The sequence below is a fragment of the Mugil cephalus genome, chromosome 9 (assembly GCF_022458985.1).
Source record: "Mugil cephalus isolate CIBA_MC_2020 chromosome 9, CIBA_Mcephalus_1.1, whole genome shotgun sequence".
Taxonomy (NCBI): Eukaryota; Metazoa; Chordata; class Actinopteri; order Mugiliformes; family Mugilidae; genus Mugil; species Mugil cephalus.
The window spans coordinates 1,518,518-1,538,158 of NC_061778.1; the positions used below are offsets into that span (position 1 = coordinate 1,518,518).

The window sequence follows — 19,641 nt, forward strand, 5'->3', positions numbered from 1 at the left end:
GATCCCGCAGCAAGGGGAACACACTGACTCACCAGCTGACACACACACACACACACACACACACACACACTCACTCAGATGTTACAGAAGATAGAGACATAAAAGTGATGATCAGAAAGCAGAGCATCCAGTGAGTCAATCTCAGGGCAACTCGAAAGAAATGTGTGTCTGTGAAGACTGAGATACACATCGATAGGGATAGAACGGAAAGACCCCAGGCAAAAATAAACAATACACACACACACACACACACACACACACACACACACACACACACACACACACACACACACACACACACACACACAGTGAATCAGTTTGAAGTTCAAGGATTACACGAAAACTTGGCAACAGAAGAAGATGTGACATTACAATCAGACACACGCAGCCAAATCTGAGAGCTTCTGAGGAGTAAGGACTCGTGTAACCATGGAAACAGGAGGGGCTCAGATCAGTCACATGACCCGAATTTGTGCGAATGAGTCCAGTTATTAAAAACGTAATGATTCGAAGCTGGATGTCTAGCTTGCACTTTTCAAGCCTTTCATAAATGAATGTGTGATTCAAACTGAATCTCCCACATTTGTTGCCACATCCTGTTTGACTGTCTTTTGTGTTGCCAGGCAACGTCTAAGGGTTCGCAAGTCTCAGCCGGGAAAGACATGATCCTGACAAGTTTAAAATCCAGGAAAAGGTTCTGTTGAAACGTTTTGACTGGTGGCTGCCGATGTCACTAGAGATGGATTCACCTCCAGAGTGTCGTCAAACCTGCGTGTCCTGCTCAGATAAGGCGACACAGCTCAGCCCCTCAGACTGAGGCTGCACCAGCTTCACTGTGGCTAACGTTATTTACTCCCCACAGTTACATGACTTCCAGCTTCACTCAAATAACAGACGCGCTTAAAGCTGCATTTTAACGCTTCTCACTGAGGCGACATTTACCAATTTTTTTGCAGGTTGTGGTTGGTGGTTACAGAAATAACCCTGGCTCTAAGCTCTTCAGCTGAGGGTCAGCGGGTTTCTTGCTGTACATACGGTTTATTGCAGGTCTGGGTAAACCATAAAAATGTGTTTCTAACATGCTGATGGAGGACACAGCTGATTCTCTACAAAAATGTATTATTTGAACTCAAAGAAGCAATTATTCGCTTATCTTCATCTAGATACAGTTGGTGACTGACGAAGCTGTGAATGTAAACTGAAAAGCATAGAAGGCTGTGTGTGTGTGTGTGTGTGTGTGTGTGTGTGTGTGTGTGTGTGTAGCTCTCCTATCTTTCTTAAGCAGTAATTGTCTCATAATTATTACCCATCATTGACTCTTTGATGACAGCAACATTATCATCCACTGAGGGGAGATACAGTAGATTACAGATCACAGAGAAGCGACATGAAAGACCCAGGACCAGAAAGTTAAAAGAAGAGATTTAGTGAGAATGAAGGTGTGTGGGTGGATATAGATATACAGTAGGTAATGAAAGGGTGGAGGGGACTGGATGGGTACCCACTTTATAACATCCTGTACAGAAAGTTGAGGTAAAATTTAAAATCCAAGTCATGTTTGAAGCCAATAAGCTGCAAACCTTTATTTTTATTTCACATGCAGATGACAGAACATTTCAGCCCTCGATTCTCATCCAGCCACGATAAAGGACGTCACTGATCAACCACGTATGGTCAATTAACTCATTTGTTGTTCTATGAGTTCATGTAGCTTTGTTAACAGGCTTTAATTCCAGAATACGTTGTGAGAAGAATGTTTGAGAAAACAGAACCAGTTATTAAACGGAATCTTTAATTGTCCTGGTTTATGTTATTCTCTTGTGGCCCCTAATGGCCACATTGTAAGTTGCTTGAGTTTAATTAAAGCAATTTATGAAGAGTGTGAGGCAGCTTTTGTTGTTGTATTTTTGAGCTCAGTACTGTGAGAATAAAGTGAGTGTGTTTAATGAGCGGTCGGATCGTGTGACCTTTACTTCCAATTTTAAAAAAAAGAGTTTCTGTTTTGTTTCTTAAAAAAAAAAAAAAAAAAAAGCTGCACCAGCGTAATACTTGAGTGGGGATGACAATAATACAAACATTGGTTGAAACAGAAGACAAGATGAGGGAGAATAGAAGCGTATGAGATGATAAGAAGAGAAAAGAATAAAAGTGGGAATCAGAAAGAGGGAGAAGGTTTCAGTTGATACAGTATATGCATTGAATTTCAGGATCAAAGCAGAAAAAAGGGGTTAAGCATTTAACATTTACACGCGTATGGTTGCCGCGGTTACCTTTTATAGTAATGCAGAATGAAAATCTCATCTTTCTTTTTAAAATATAATCTGTCCGTTCTCTATTATTTGCCTTCTCTGAAGGAAAATTAAAGTTCATGTTGTGAAAGTTCATAAAAAAATAAAAGAACCACGTGAACTGTACGTAGGAAGCAGCCGACCTGTAGCATTTAAATCTTAACATTTCGCAAAGATCACAACATTTGTCGAGTGTGTTCTTCTATTGATTTTCCAGCAGGAGAACAGGCTGTTTGGACGTTGTGGATTCCTGAGCGCACATATTCATTCCAGTCCAATAAAACCTCCCAGAGATTGGAATGAAGCGTGAAGAGTTAAAGGTCAGGCCGGCAGAAACAGAGACCGAGCCGAGTGGCGGAGATGGAAAAGGAGGTCAATGGTTTCCCACTTCTGGTTCTACACATGGGTTCCTCGGATAAGGAGTCAGACGTGATAAATGACTACGATTCGGGGCCGATCTGAATCACGGTAAAAAGACAGTTTTAGAGTTTTGTGATTTTCTCCTTGGAGAGCGAATGCACCCCAGAGGAAAACCAGCGTCTCCCGGTGCAGTACATCAGTTGAGTGGTCATATTTCCAGACCCCCATAGGGGCCCTCAGATGTTACCTCTGAAGAAGAGGAGGACAGTGTTGCGTTGTCTACAAATAGACAATCAGAGCCTGGAGGAAACAGTCCCACCACTATTTCTGCTGTGCTGCTCATGCTGGGGTCTGACGATTCAGCTCGGCAGCAGCTCTGAAGATCTTTATTTTTAGCCCGTGGCAGCTTCTCTTGGGACGGAGCTGCGAGAACAAATGAAGTCTATTTTCTGCATGTGCTCTTAAAAAAAAAACAAAGTTTCATCAATAATCCTACAACAGAGCAACTTACAGCTTCAATAAGAAGCTTGTGCGTGCATCACAACACTGTTCCATCTCCACTAATCTAACAAGCAGAAGGATGAGTCTTCAGGTTTCATCCTGCTTATTGAGGCTTTCCATGGTAGTAAGGGTTTAAAGTGGTGCAACGGCAGCAGAGGTTCACTCCCTCTGAAAGTCAGCGTGCTTTAGATGAATGGTTTGTACCAAATGATGTAGAAAATTGAAAAGGATCTGAGATATCCAACGACCTGGTCTCCGAGAGGATGGAATTGCCTTTTTTTCCCCCACACACACTAACTCACTGATTGACTGAGAATGAACCTCTTCTCCTTCGTCTTCTCTGCCCTGTGCTAATCAGATGGAGCTTTTAGATGGAGCCAACACACACAGGGTTAACCAGCTCCCCACGGCCGCTGGCTGCTGCTCTATTTTCAGAGGAGATGTTACAGGCTTGCTGGCCTCCTGCTGTGTGCATCTGCATATGGAGATATCTAAGGAGAGTCACAGAGCTCACGCAAGGCAGAGAGACTAGAACAGAGCCCAGGTCTGTGGGGAGCAGAGGTTCCCCTCAGACCATCATCCTGATGTGTAATCATGAAGATCAGACCTCACATGCTGAGCGCTCTCCTCTCCGTCCCTGCATGTTAAACACATTGTGAAGCAGGAGGAGTGGCAGCCTGACGGGACCGGCTGAAGGCACCGAGAGGAACGCAGGTCTGGAGCATCGTTCCCTCTGGGAGCGAGCACAATGAGCACACACTGATGAGCCAAAACATTATGAACGTTTACAGATGAATCACGTAGCACTGAGTTTTCATAATCTCTGTGTAGGTTGAGGGGATAAATGGGATGCAAGTGTCCCAACTGGACCTTGACCTTGGTGTGGGGAACATGTGGACCATTTAAAAAGGTCAACACTTGATTAGACCGATGAATTTCAGCTCATGGTGGAAATCTGATCTTTCTGTCCTAGTCATTCATTCATTTTCTGTAACCTCTTGTCCCCTGGAGGGTCATGGGGGCTGGAGCTGTCATTGGGTGAAGGTGGGGTACAGACACAGGGAGAACATGCAAACTCCACTCAGAAAGGCCCCAGTGAACCGATGGATTCAAACCCCTACATCTGTATCGCTGAACCCTGGATCCATGTGAATGACTGTTTGACATGAGCTCCCTACCTAAACATTGTTGGGTTCCCTAAAGACATCAGTCAAGTCTGAGGAACTATGGGAAAGTAGGAAGACTATGGCCCAAATAACAAAAGAGTGTTCGGAGATAAGAAAGAAGAAGAAATGGGCGTATCATGTTTGTCAGATTTTAACATATTCTTAGGATTCCTTTTTTGCTGTCAGTCTTTCATTGTACTACATGGAGCTGATTTAACCAACCGAGTAGACGAAGTCATTCTTTCCTCACCTCACTCTTATTTCATGCCCCAGCACACTACTGTCACACCGACCCCTTTTATGGACACAGGGATATTTATTCTGTCTTGTGCCTTTGCTCTGCAGCTCTGACCCCGGCAGTCCTCCGCTTGGACACTTGCACTCTGGACGATGCAGGCGGTGATTTGTTGCAGCTCACTGTGGATGAGTTAGCTAAACAAATCAGCTGCTGAGTTTCCACCCAGGATGTTTTATTTTATGAAATAGCTGCACAGACTAAAGTCCTCCAGTGACAGAAGACACGACGGATATGCAAAGGTCTGTGGTGGTGAGATATGATATTAGAGAAGCTATTTGAGTTGAGTTCACTCATTCATGGTCACACACATGTAAACACACGCTGCAGGAATAAAGAATAGCATCATCAGCTGTGCATGAGTCAGCAGGAGGTCCGTGACGGCCTTTACGATGCCTGTGCAAATTGTCCTTATAAAGACACTGAGAACTCACAACCAGCTTAGTCACAATGGGAACACACTGACCCCTGTCCCGTCAAAACATACTGTAGCCAGCTCCTAATGCTCCTTAGACACCCAGCCACTGGGTTTACATGGTCGTTCCAGAGACAGATGGTTTCATTTTTTAAAAAGTGTCTTCCCACTCGACACTTATTGAATGGTTCTTTGTAAAAACCATCTGGCACATCCAGAATCACGACTGCAGCAAACATTAATAACTCTGTATCCTAGAGAACGTGGAGGTATTATACCAGATGTGCCTGCCTCTGTGCCAAAGGTCTCACATATACATATTTATTTATAAAAAAATCTGTTCTTTTGAAACACACAAAACCTGTGAAGTTGTTAAAGTAATTTAGAATAAATACTGTTTCTTTCACACGACGTAAACAACAAGAATCAAAGTGGAATCAAAGACGACCGACAGAAAAAAGTTAAACATCCATTTGATCTCATCTTTTATCAGTCACCTTCAACATGAAGACCTGAAGAAGAAGAAGAAGTGACTTTTCAGTCTGTGCTCTCAACATTTCTGCCTTTTTAACATATTAACAAAAGCCACATGATTTATCTTCTTCTTGTTCACCAGCTGATTGGAATCAACCATTCATTAATCACACATTCAACTGTTCTCAGGCTGTTTCCTGCTCTGCTGCTCAACATTTGTAATCACTGCACACACACGTATATTCAAAGCACACGGAGACAGACTTCATTAAATATTCCATTATATATATATAAAAAAAAACCTACCTGAGTTTCATGGGAAGCAGGAAGTCCTCGGGTAGAGTCAGTCTTTTATGATGAATTCACATTCCAGTCACATCACCGGCCTCGGGGTTACAACGGGATGACAAGCTAACAAGGACACCCTCCTCCTTCCTGCAAGAAGAGGAGAAGAGGAGGAAGAAGAAGGAGGAGGAGGAGGAAGAGGAGGAGGAGGAGGAGGAGGAGGAGGAGGAGGAGGAGGAGGGATTGGGACAGAACAAGGAAAGAGTGCAAGGAGAAAGAGAAAGAGAAATGACAACATGTTGCATCACTAATTCATTAGTATTCCTAAACATTCTTTCCCTCCATCATCTGTCCCTCCTGTCACTTCCCTCCCTCCCCCTCCCTGTTTCTCTTCATCTGTGTCTCCCTCGACTCTTTCTTGCCTTTCTTGCCCTCCATTAAGCTCTGCCTCTTTTTTCTCTTGTACTTTCTCAGCTCATACCAAAAAAAAAAAAAAAAAAAAAACTGTGAAGAGAAACTCCAGAGCAGGTGGCAGCTCTGAACAGAATGAGTCAAACTTTTAATACACAGATAATTAACTAACAATAACTTTCCAATAATATTAACCTCCTGAGACCCGGCGTCCTCATATGGGGACATTATGATTTAAGTTTGTTGCAGCTTGTTCTGCTTCATTTAGACCTGTTGTCCCCATAAGGAGACACCTTGTCTGCATGTCCTGGTAGTGAAGGGTCAATACACTTGTTTATTTATTCTTATTAACTTCTCTAGTTTGATATGACATGAAAATTTTACAAATTCACAAGTACTCGTTTGAGGACGTTGGGATTTCATTGTTTCCAATTTTGCTTTTGCGTTAAAATAAGCAGTTTTATATTTTGGTTACATGTTGGGGACTTAAATTGTAATATACACTGAAATAATCCCTGTGTCACATTATTTATTGCAAAAACGCCTTTTTAAAGATGATGCTTATTTTTTTTGTACTTCGGCCCTGCTGAGCCCAAATACCAAAAGAGCTTAATGTTATCTTAAAGAAATTAAAAAATTCAAAATAAATGCTTGGGTCTCAGATTAAGTTTTAGCAGGAAGGAAGGTCACTCGAGATGCGTCTTCTAAATGGAGTTGGACAGGATATGGAGGAACACTTGAAGGCGGCGTAGCTAAAGAGGCGCTGAGTCCATGAGGAATCGTCTGCTCAGCTTCAGTGGCTTCATTCATACATTCATACCCTGCCTTCACCTGTCATGTCCAGTTCCCAATAGACAGGTGTGACCACACTAGGGACCATGTTTGGAGTTGGTCTGGGACACATGTGACCTCATTCTTTTGGTAGTGTGACATAAAAGACAACTTACTCCTTAGTTTTACCTCATTAATTCTGAAAACAAGCTCTGTAGGAAGAACATGAACAGGAGGAGGTAGAAACCATAAACCAAACCACAAATATCAGGTTTAGTAAAAAATCTAAATAAATAAATCTGCAGCCTTAATATATGGAGTTAAAAATATGTGTCTTTAGTAAGTGGTACTCAGTCCACTTACTCATCAAAATCTGAGTTTCCCCTAAGGCACGCTAGAGGTGAGAAACTGCAAAGTGAAGCCGAAAAGGATTGATTGGTTGGTTGGTTGGTTGGTTGGTTGTTTGGTTGTTTGGGCAAAAGAAGGTAAAAAACCCCCAAAAAGTTAAAAGAAGAAATGAGAAAGCCACAAAATGAAAACAAGACGCCTGAAGCAGGAATTCTTCTCTAGGTCTGATGCCAGGGTGGAGTGGGCGTAGTGTAGGTGACTGTTCTCCCTTCGGAGGAAAAGTTACATCACATCCGACGCATTGGTGAATACACTTTGTTTTCTTTAATACCTTTTTTTTTTTTTTAAGGAGGACGAGGAAGGAGAAGAAATCCCATTTTCGAAATGTATTAACTTGGGTTGGCTCCAGGCCTGCAGGGATGTACTTCTGTTCACGTTAGTTAATTTGGTTTGCGCGCTCATAAAAGATGGAAGTAAGCTAATTAAACAACTTAATGTAACACGACAGAAACACGATTTGTTCCAGAGAGACAGATGACGGAGAGAGGCGAACGCTATTAAAAAACAAAAAGAAAAACAGGAAAGTCCCGATGATGAGGTGCAACCGAGTTTGATATCCCAATCTAAATGACCGCGGGACGCGACGACGTGATGGACGACGGCAGAAACAACCAAAGTGTGTTGGTGAATGAACATGAATAAGAGAGAGGAAGAACTGCGTCCCAGGGGAGAGAGCTGGTGGAAGCGAGTGGGAGGAGGAAGAGTCTCGGCGTGTTGGATCTCAGAGGGACGCTGCGAGCTGTTTGTTCAGAGAAAGCACTGAACAGGAAGCTGCCTCCCTCTGCCCCTGTTTAGGAACGTTTGCTGAAACCAACAATTTTCAGCTGTTTGTGTTTAATGGAAGGATAAATCTATCATAATAATAATCTACAGCTCCTTATTTCAGCGGGAACCTGACACAACTGCAGACACGTTAGAGAATCACTGAGCTCACAACTGGTTCTTCGATTTGAGAAACACCTGCAGGTGGAAGCTGCTCATGATCCCAAACAACACGCATTTGTAAGATTTGGAGGACAAGATAAAAGTACATTATCTTTATGAGCTACATTCTTAGAAAACAGATTAAAAAGGAACTAACGCAAACAGAGGTGAGATGATGTGAACTGTGTGATACACCTGAGGAGGAGTCAGACTCAGAGGAGGAGATAAGCACTGAGGTGCCATCTCCCCGCCGGCCAGCACTTCTGACTGACAGCTGGATTAGCATTAGCACGACTACACAACAGCGGATTAGCACTAGCAACGGCCCGCCGCTACACACACAAAAAAGAGGGATTAGATATAGCACGGGCTAATGCTGCAAGCTAAGAGATTAGCAGTAGCCATAGCATCGCCCCGAGGTACATGAGAAAAGATTAGCAGCAGTCTGAGTCCACGCTGAACAGCTGAAGATGAACGGTGGAGGATTTAACATGGAGGATGAAAAATACACCACACAATTAAGATTATTGAATATGCTTATTTGGTGACAAAAAACACAACGTGCACAATAAAAACAGCAGTTTTCTAAATGCTAATGGGTGTTTTCCCCCCTTCAGGGCGTTCTACCGACTTTAAGTGAAGTCTGCACATGGTTCCGTTCTTTCAGACTCTTCCATGCTGTTCATTCACTTATTTTTTTAAATACGAGGCCGATAACTTCATCGGGATTTCATTATGGCCAATTAGAGCTGTCAGTTCACAACGGAGAGACTCCAGCCAAGTTGGTCTGCATCCAGGTAGGATGATTCTAACTAATTATTTTATTTTTATTTACATGTTCATGGAGCAGGGACAAATGCAACAAGTGTTATTTCGTATAAATACACCACATGTCATACATACAGGTCTCTAGCTAAAGCTCTGTCCCTGGTTAGGCCTTCATTTCATTTCCATTTACTTATTTGCACCACAAAGCCAGACAGTAATGTAGAAAAACAAACAAAAAAACAATATATATAAGGTGCCAGAGAGTTAGAAAAAAATTAAAAAATAACTGGGCTTATTCGAGGTACCTCCCCCACCAACAAAATAAAATACTATCAACAACAAAGGTAAAGGCCTTCGTGTGGGTAAATATGGGGTGAACAGTGTACAGGGAGACCAGGCCTCTACTGAGACTTCCAACTTTCTTGGTTGCATTTCACCTGGATGCATCTTTTGTGCATCTGAACCGGGTGATTTTTAGACTTCACACAGGAAGCACTTTGTTGAACCATTCCAGGTTTTAGCCAGTGAAATCAATCTGAATAAACGACTGACAGCTGGATTAGCATTAGCACGACTACACAACAGCGGATTAGCACTAGCAACGGCCCGCCGCTACACACACAAAAAAGAGGGATTAGATATAGCACGGGCTAATGCTGCAAGCTAAGAGATTAGCAGTAGCCATAGCATCGCCCCGAGGTACATGAGAAAAGATTAGCAGCAGTCTGAGTCCACGCTGAACAGCTGAAGATGAACGGTGGAGGATTTAACATGGAGGATGAAAAATAAACCACACAATTAAGATTATTGAATATGCTTATTTGGTGACAAAAAACACAACGTGCACAATAAAAACAGCAGTTTTCTAAATGCTAATGGGTGTTTTCCCCCCTTCAGGGCGTTCTACCGACTTTAAGTGAAGTCTGCACATGGTTCCGTTCTTTCAGACTCTTCCATGCTGTTCATTCACTTATTTTTTTAAATACGAGGCCGATAACTTCATCGGGATTTCATTATGGCCAATTAGAGCTGTCAGTTCACAACGGAGAGACTCCAGCCAAGTTGGTCTGCATCCAGGTAGGATGATTCTAACTAATTATTTTATTTTTATTTACATGTTCATGGAGCAGGGACAAATGCAACAAGTGTTATTTCGTATAAATACACCACATGTCATACATACAGGTCTCTAGCTAAAGCTCTGTCCCTGGTTAGGCCTTCATTTCATTTCCATTTACTTATTTGCACCACAAAGCGAGACAGTAATGTAGAAAAACAAACAAAAAAACAATATATACAGGTGCTGGCCAGTAAATTAGAATATCATCAAAAAGTTGAATTATTTCAGTAATTCCATTCAAAAGGTGAAACTTGTATACTGTATACTTTCCTTCCACACATAGTGATATATTTCAAGTGTTTATTCATTTTCATTTTTATTATTACAACTGACAGCTAATGAAAACACCAAATTCAGTATCTCAGAAAATTAGAATATTCTGAAAAGGCCAATGAAAAAAATGTTTTTTTTAGAAATGTTGGCCAACTGAAAAGAATGAACATGAAAAGCATGCGCATGTATAGCACTCAATACTTAGTCGGGGCTCCTTTTGCCTCAATCACTGCATTAATGCGGCGTGGCATGGACTCGATCAGTCTGTGGCACTGCTCAGGTGTTATGAGAGCCCAGGTTGCTCTGATAGTCGTCTTCAGCTCCTCTGCATTGTTGGGTCTAGCGCATTGCATCTTCCGCTTCACAATACCCCATAGATTTTCTATGGGGTTAAGGTCAGGCGAGTTTGCTGGCCAATCAAGGACAGGGATACCATGGTCCTTGAACCAGGTACTGGTGGTTTTGGCACTGTGTGCAGGTGCCAAGTCCTGTTGAAAAGTGAAATCTGCATCTCCATAAAGTTGGTCAGCAGCAGGAAGCATGAAGTGCTCTAAAACTTCCTGGTAGACAGCTGCATTGACCTTGGACCTCAGGAAACAGAGTGGGCCAACACCGGCAGATGACATGGCACCCCACACCATCACTGACGGTGGAAACTTTACACTGGACCTCATGCAACGTGGATTCTGTGCTTCTCCGCTCTTCCTCCAGACTCTGGGTCCTTGATTTCCAAAGGAAATGCAAAATTTGCTTTCATCAGAAAACATAACTTTGGACCACTCAGCAGCAGTCCAGTCCTTGGCCCAGGCGAGACGCTTCTTACGCTGTTTCTTGTTCAAGAGTGGCTTGACACACGGAATGCGACAGCTGAATCCCATGTCTTTCATGCGTCTCTTCGTGGTGGTTCTTGAAGCGCTGACTCCAGCTGCAGTCCACTCTTTGTGGATCTCCCCCACATTTTTGAATGGGTTTGTCGTCACAATTCTCTGCAGGGTGCGGTTATCCCTAGAGCTTGTACACTTTTTTCTACCACATTTTTTCCGTCCCTTCGCCTGTCTGTTAATGTGCTTGGACACAGAGCTCTGCGAACAGCCAGCTTCTTTAGCAATCAACTTTTGTGTCTTGCCCTCCTTGTACAAGGTGTCAATGGTCGTCTTTTGGACAACTGTTAAGTCAGAAGTCTTCCCCATGATTGTGGAGCCTTCAGAACAAGACTGAGGAACCTTTTAAAGGCCTTTGCAGGCGTTTTGAGTTAATCAGCTGATTAGTGTGGCACCAGGTGTCTTCTATATTGAGCCTTTTCAGAATATTCTAATTTTCTGAGATACTGAATTTGGTGTTTTCATTAGCTGTCAGTTGTAATAATAAAAATGAAAATGAATAAACACTTGAAATATATCACTATGTGTGGAAGGAAAGTATACAGTATACAAGTTTCACCTTTTGAATGGAATTACTGAAATAATTCAACTTTTTGATGATATTCTAATTTACTGGCCAGCACCTGTATAAGGTGCCAGAGAGTTAGAAAAAAATTAAAAAATAACTGGGCTTATTCGAGGTACCTCCCCCACCAACAAAATAAAATACTATCAACAACAAAGGTAAAGGCCTTCGTGTGGGTAAATATGGGGTGAACAGTGTACAGGGAGACCAGGCCTCTACTGAGACTTCCAACTTTCTTGGTTGCATTTCACCTGGATGCATCTTTTGTGCATCTGAACCGGGTGATTTTTAGACTTCACACAGGAAGCACTTTGTTGAACCATTCCAGGTTTTAGCCAGTGAAATCAATCTGCCTCACGTAGAAACACAGCGCTTCCTGTTCCTGAACACAACTTCAAAAGGAATAAAAGCCAGAAAATACCATGTAGCTGTCAGTGATACTGTTCTGTTAAAAATAAAGAATGAAAGAAATTCCAGACCCCGGATCTAAATCCTCTCTGACTGTGTTACACAAGCAGCTGCCAAACGTCAGTTGTAATTACTGAGGCGCTAACACTGGAGCCACCACCAATGACAGCTACAGTATGTCACGCTGCGACATCGCGAGCATGGAGGGCCGAGTACAAAGGAAATAAAACTGGCGCCGCTCAGTTCAGGCCTCATATAAGACAGAGAGAGAGAGAGAGAGAGAGAGGTTTATATTCATGTGGTGGAAGAAGAGAAGAATTTCAAGGTGTTTCCTTTTGAGCCGTTCTGACAATCAGAACCTTCACAGAGCAGTGTCCGGCTGCAGTGACTCAAAATGCAGGTGGCTGTTATTAATTTACCCAAAATCACAAACTTTGCAATTTAGACGTCACGTCTCATCAATGTTTAACCCAAAAAGATTTTTTTTTGTCCCTCCAGTGCAGCGGGTGTGATTTTTTTGTTTGTTTTTATCTCTTTAAATGTTCACCAAACAAAAATAAAAAAAAATAAAATTCTAATAATAATGGTTATAAAGCTTTTCAATGGGGGAATTTTTTGTCCTTAAGATCAAATGTGTCGGTTTTTGCGTAACTTAGTCATTTTTAGGCTAATTCAAGAAATTGACACCAGAATTCTAAAACCTTTCCAGGTTTCAGCAATATTCATTCAACACAGTCAAAAGGCTTGAGGTTATGTAAGGAAATAACAGGAACTCTTAGGGGTCAATGCAAAGATGCAAAAAGAGAAACAATGAAAATTTCACGAAGTTGATGGACCAACCAGAAACACATTTATACAAATGGTTTGTCATGTGACACAATGCATTAACTTACATGCATCCGGATGATGTGAAGTCATAACTTTTGGAAACATACTTATTTGTTTAATGACAGTAATTTGAAAAGTAGCTAAAGAAAAGTTGCTGCTTTGCTGAAGGTGAGTTGGAGTAAACGAAGAAGAAATTAAGAAGGTATAACTTTGTTTCTCTACACTTTTGTTTTTGTATAAATTGAATTAATGTGATGCTGTGATTAAGTGATCTGCTTCGGGTGCATGGATTTCATTAGCGCCTTCTTTCACATACAGACATGACTGATATCAGTCTTCTAATTTAATTTCCTCCAATTCCACCTTTGCATCTTTCCTCCTGATTACGCCTCCTATGGCCATCTCAGAATTAACAAACGAACGGACACATTCAAAGACAAGACACTTAGACACTTACACCCAATGTATTTACTCCAAAGCAACTTATCGCACAAAGATCATTTGTACTTGTTGTGTTTGTGTGTTAAATCAATGCAGTAGATCGACCTGTAGTTTCTACAAATTAATTCACTCCATTGATTTACTTTGTTTTATATTCAGCTCTTTGTGTTTTATTCATTCTATGACGACTAAGGATGAAACTTAAAGCCCCAGAAAGATTTTAACATATAATTTAAAATTAACTTCAACAAGAGTAATTAGACAGTTCTGTAACATACTGTATGAGGTAATAACAGGTTTGGTGCAAATACGGGAAGAGCCTAATCACAGAAGATAAAGCTGGATGAAATAATAAAGTTTTAATGAGCAAGATTTAGAAGACTAAGAAAAAAAAAGAAAGAAAATCTGCAGAGGTCAGGGAGGGTAGTCCAAAAATAGTCCAAAAATAATCCACACAAGATACAGGCAACAACAGGGAAAAAGAGACGAACAGACAAGAACAAAGCAAAACATGAAACAGAAGAAACTTTCAAAGTGAAACCAGAAGAATAAAAATCCAAACCCCAACTGAATAAACGTCCAACACTCAGACGAGATGAAGAGCGACTGATACACTTTCAAAACAAATTCTTTTCTGGTGAACACATTGCTAAAGACCTGCAGCAGGACGAAGGCTGATGTAACTCTGGTAGTAACAAACAAGACAGAATTAAAATAATGATAACATAAAAAAAGAAAACATTTAAAGTTCATGGAAAAGTGACCAGTAAACACTGAACTTCCTGATCTGACAAATAAACCACAGAAACAGTTTTGGTAACTCAGATGACGACATCAGACAAAGTACTGGCTTCTAAATGTAAAGAAAGAAGGAATGTGGGTTCGTATTCACGGCACGCCTGCTATCAGGCATCTGAAGAGGCTCCGGGGCCTTTTAACCCACAGCAGGATCCTTCCTGAACGGATCACGTTTCCAGGATGCTCTATTGACTGGATGTCAATGGGCATATTTTTCAGTCAGCGACTCTAATGAACGGTGCATGCTGGGAAACATGATCCGCTTATAACGGCGTGATTTACACACACTTGAACCCACAAAAGAGCACTCAGCGAGCACATGTGAGCAGATGTGCACAGACGAAGGCCTCCAGAGGGAACGTATGCACGCAGACGGAGCTGCTGCTAGACCTTCAATCATCAAGAAGTGGGTCTGTCCAGAGCCTACACGACAGATTCATTTAGATCACTGATACACATCCTGTGAGCCCAGAGCAGAGGCCGTATAGACGCTATATTGGCTCAGTTAACTAAACGAGAACAATCTTACTCTCATCTATGAACCAGGGAAAAAGAAAAACCTCTGATGAGCTTCTCATTAATCTGCTGATGCAAACATCCCACGATTCCCACCAGATCAGAGGAACCTTTTGACTTGAGCAGCAGATGTCTTCATGTTTCATTTCAAACATGAGATTCCACCGATAAGAGAAGATTAACACTGATCCGTCATATATGTCCCATGAGCCTGAGTTAATCTCTTGACTGATATGTTCTGATCATTAAATGCACAGGATCAAGGTTCAATGAATGAATGAATTTATGTTTACAGCACAGATTATAAACACATGGAAAACATGAAACATAGTTTTTAAAAAGCTATTTAAAGTAGCATCATACTTCATATCAGACTGTGGATGTTGTAGCGTTGCCTTCATCTGTGCTGGGGAACGGTCCATGTGAACTTGTAAGAGACACGGTTCTTAGCTTTCTAAAGAGTAAACACCTGTCCACATACAAAGTGATTCTCCACTCGTCCATGCATCTCTTTTATCTTACATCTGGTCTCTAGTGGACGTTCTCTGGTCACTGTTTGAGGCAGTAACTCTTTAGTTTATCCAAAAGCAATAAAGAAAGACAGGTGGACTTGTAGACTTTTACTGAAGAGGTGTTTTGTCTTTGGGGTGAACAAGTCCTCCTCTTCTTTAGCATATTTTTGCATATTGACCTGGATGACTGGGAACAGACACAACTCTGTGGTGTATGTCAGTTGTAGCATACATCACATGCGCTAAACATTGTGGGAGATGGACGACTAGAGACACTCAGAGACTCTAGAGACTCTAACAGAACGGCTACTAGCATTTCCACATTAACTACACCAATGTCCAGTTTCTGACCAATCACAGAGTGCTGCCAGGTTGATGTGTCGAGAACAAGCTACTGAAATATCAGTACTTCAGATTCCAGGTCTTTATGATCTAAAATCGATTCTTAAATCAAAATGTCGATACTTTCGATACACAACGCAACAAACCTTGTGAAACTCCTCAGGTTAAACCACAACACGGAATACGAGGCATTTATGATGAGGAGGACAGAAGAGAACAGGGTCACAATTAAGATGCAAGCTTTCATTTTATAGTGGTTCTTAATATTTCATTTTAATGGTCTCATTATTTTACTTCTTTTTTTAGTGTTTGAAACAGCATTTTCTCACATGATTGTGTCTCTGTTTGGTTTATATGTTGTCGTATTAACTCTGTTATATAGTAAATGAGGCTGCTACCTCAATATATATATTCAAATAAATAAATAAATGACTCTGATGTCTTGTCTGTATGAAGCTACGGTTTGAAATACTTTTTTCAGGTTTACCAGAGACATGAGGGTGTATTTACACAAAGTACCAGATCGGTATCGCCGATACCAGTCTGACCTTTACTCAGTATCAGATCTGAAAGGAAATCGCTGGTATCGAACATCACTAGCGAGAAATCCCAAATGTTTCATAAGGAGTGAAATGAAAATGTCTAGCTTCCCAGTGAGTATGTAAATGAATCATCTGTATCTGTCCCTCAAATAGTTTCAAAGCTGAGATTAGCACCATGGGATTTCTTTTGTCCCGTCAGGACTGGCAGTCTCTTCCAGTCTCTCCCAGTGTGAACATCCTCAGTGGCTTCCAGACGTCTTCTCTTGTCTTTCTGATGTTGACGTATTTAGTCTATGTTGCATTTGCCTGCAGATCCTCAAACTCCTCCTCCATATCATCTCAACCAGACATTATCTCGTGTTTTCCTGAAACAGCGCCACCCACAGCCTGTTCATCTCCTTGTGTCCTATCTCCTCCGCTGTTTCCTGTGTCCTTGTCTCCTAGCGAGGTTCATCCGTCCTCTGCGTGCCGGCTGACAGCGCTGACTGATGGCCGAGCGTTTGATACTGTCGGGGGCTTGATTGCCATGGTCTTGTTATCTGTCTCACCAATGGAGAGGAAACTCAATCTTAGTTTCAGCGGCTGCAAAATGGTTTCCACGGGAAACGCCCCTCACCATGGAAACACCATGTAAAGAGGTGCCTGAGTCGCTGCGTTCAGTCCAACACCTCGTCGTTTGTCAGCGTCCGTCAGGCTGTGAGTGCGTGAGCGTGTTCTCACAACGATTTATCAGCATCAGGGACGACGTGTGTTTACCTGCTGGAGCCCGTGTGTGTGTGTGTGTGTGTGTGTGTGTGTGTGTGTGTGTGTGGAGATGGTTTCAGGTGTGAACATGCGTGTCATCCATCAGTGTTAAAGAGATGTTTATGTGTGTCATGCAGAGGCCCTGACTAAAACTATTGGGCCCGGCAGCAAAAACTCACTAAACAAAGATGGACACGCTGCTCTGCGAGCTAAGGCAGCTAATGCTAACGTCAAAGAACGAACAAACAAAATAACAGGATAGGATCAGACTCTGTTTAGGATTATTATTAAGTCAGTTGCTTTCTTTGTTCACTCGTGTTCATTTTATCAACAAAGACGGTTGCAAGGTTTGTGAGGAAGTTAAAATAAACCCCAAAACATGAACGTTGGATAGGGATAAGGATATGATCGCTGCCATCTCACACTTGTTCCTCCTACAATGTAAAAGCTATTCAAGTGTTGGAGCCTTGACCATCATCACACTGTCTCTATGCCGTGGAAAAGACGAATAAATAAAAAAATGACATTTCATCTTCCAGGAATTTGTCAACATGAACATTCTTTGGTTTCGGACTTGTTAGGTTACTGTGGCTGTCACAGCGGTTCAGGAAGTGGATTGGTTTGAGCAGAAACTAGTCGGTGAGTCACGTTATTTTCAGAATATAGCAGCTACGTGCACCATTTTACTAGAAAGTTTCCAAAAAATATGCATTATTCATGACTTCATTATTCATCTTTCCTCTTTTCTCCTCCGTGGTGTGAGCTGCCCTGCAGGAGTCTGCTGGTGATTTCCTGAATACCTGCCTGAACCGGAGCCTCTGGGATTCTAACCTGTATTATAACCAGAGTCCAGACCGGTCCCAGGAGGAGGTCTGGTGAGAATGAGGAGACACCTGTACTCACCAGGAGCTTAAAGCAGTAACTCAACCTCCTCCTTCTCCACCACCTCCTCCCGTGACTCAGTCCTTCATGACTCCTTTTGTCTTCATACTCTCATAAAGGACTCCTCTACCTTTCCACTGTCCTTACTCATCCCTCTTCTTCTTTTATCCACACCTCACTTCTTCTTTCATTTCTATCCCCTTGCATCTGTATCCTTCATTGGATGCCTCTCTCAACCTTCCCTTCCTTATCTCCTTCCACGTCCCTCCACCACCCCCTCCTTGAGTTATGACAGATAAGAATTTGAGCTATCTTAAGCTCTGCTCCTCTTCCTAGAAAGTAATTTGGTTGTGGGTCGCTAAGTCACCCCCGACTGTCACCCAGCAGCCACCTCTATCACTGGCCGGCCATCTATCTATCTCCTCCTCCTCCTCCATCTTCCTCCTTCACACACACAGGAAACTAAAAGGAGAATAAAAAAAGTCTGAACAGAGCCGCAGACACATGGGGCAGAGGAATGATTCAGTTTAGGACGTTTTCACCAAATCAAAGACAAATCCAGGCGTCACAATCAAAGCCTCAGAGTCTACACAAAAGAAACACTATTATTATTCCTCAATATTCCTCAGTGTTTTCTTATCAGCCCAGACATGTACAAATGACGTGTGCATGTGCTTATATTGCTCAAGTTGTGTTGAGTATAAATAAAAGCCCACAATTATGATGTTATTACATCTATTAAAAAGTATTTGTATAGTATATGAGATGTGAGAGCATGCCATTTGTGTTAAACACAGTATCAGTGAATAAATCTAATACCAGAATAAGTCTCTATTAATTTAACTGATGACTTTCATGTCATGACTGTCATGACTTTCGCATTCACATTATGTCTGGAGTCTTTTCCTTCAGGTTTTAAATAACTGTACATCTCAATGGTCTAAAATATCATGAGCAGAAAAAAGCCGTAACATCAACCTTTATTAGGGATCAACACAATTAGCTTTAAGTACTACATGTGTAGTCTGAGCCGTTTTACTGTAGAAGCCCTGAGCAGCCATGAGTTCACGTATTATTCTTTTTCCATTTCCCCGTGATAACAAGTTAATTTCCTCTGTTTCTCGAGATCTTGATTTAATTATCTAATTATTTTGGGAAAACACACTGTGTGTTCTCAAGATATTTGTTTCTACGAGTTATTTATCTCATTATCTCGCTTTGAAAGTTTAAGTAATAGGTTTACTGTAAGGTGAGACGTTTGTTTTGTCCTTTAATGTCATAGATGACGATGAAGTTTCAGGCGATCTCAAGATAACAAACCATTGTTTTCCCGAGATAAATGACTCATTAACTCATTAACTCGTTATCATGGGAAAACAGAGGAAATATTATGTGTGAATGCATGGCCGCTTAGGGCTTCCTTAGATTTCTCCATCAGTAGTAGAAGGTTAAATTCAGAACTGAGCAGGTGTGTGTGGAGGGTCTGGGGGTGGGGGGCAGCTTTGGGCGGGGGGCAGCTTTGGATGGGGGGAAGCTTTGGATGGGGGGCAGCTTTGGGCGGGGGGCAGGTTTGGATGGGGGGCAGCTTTGGATGGGGGGCAGCTTTGGATGGGGGGAAGCTTTGGGAGGGTAGATGCTTTCAGGAGAAATAGAAAAAACTACACAAATGCAACATTGCTTCAGATGTGCTGGTGAAAGAAAATTTGCCTTGAATCCTGAGGTG

The 19,641-nt window shown here is 41.9% G+C and overlaps 1 protein-coding gene across 3 annotated transcripts in view; it reads right to left on the reverse strand.

Moving 5' to 3' along the window:
- Nucleotides 1-19,641, reverse strand: part of si:cabz01090165.1 (uncharacterized protein LOC100333421 homolog) — a 295,771-nt gene that overhangs the window by 171,277 nt on the left and 104,853 nt on the right. For all 3 annotated transcript variants that reach the window (XM_047594882.1, XM_047594880.1, XM_047594881.1), the window contains one exon: nucleotides 5,806-5,934. The gene's annotated coding sequence lies outside the window, so the exon portion shown is untranslated. The remainder of the gene's footprint in view (nucleotides 1-5,805; nucleotides 5,935-19,641) is intronic.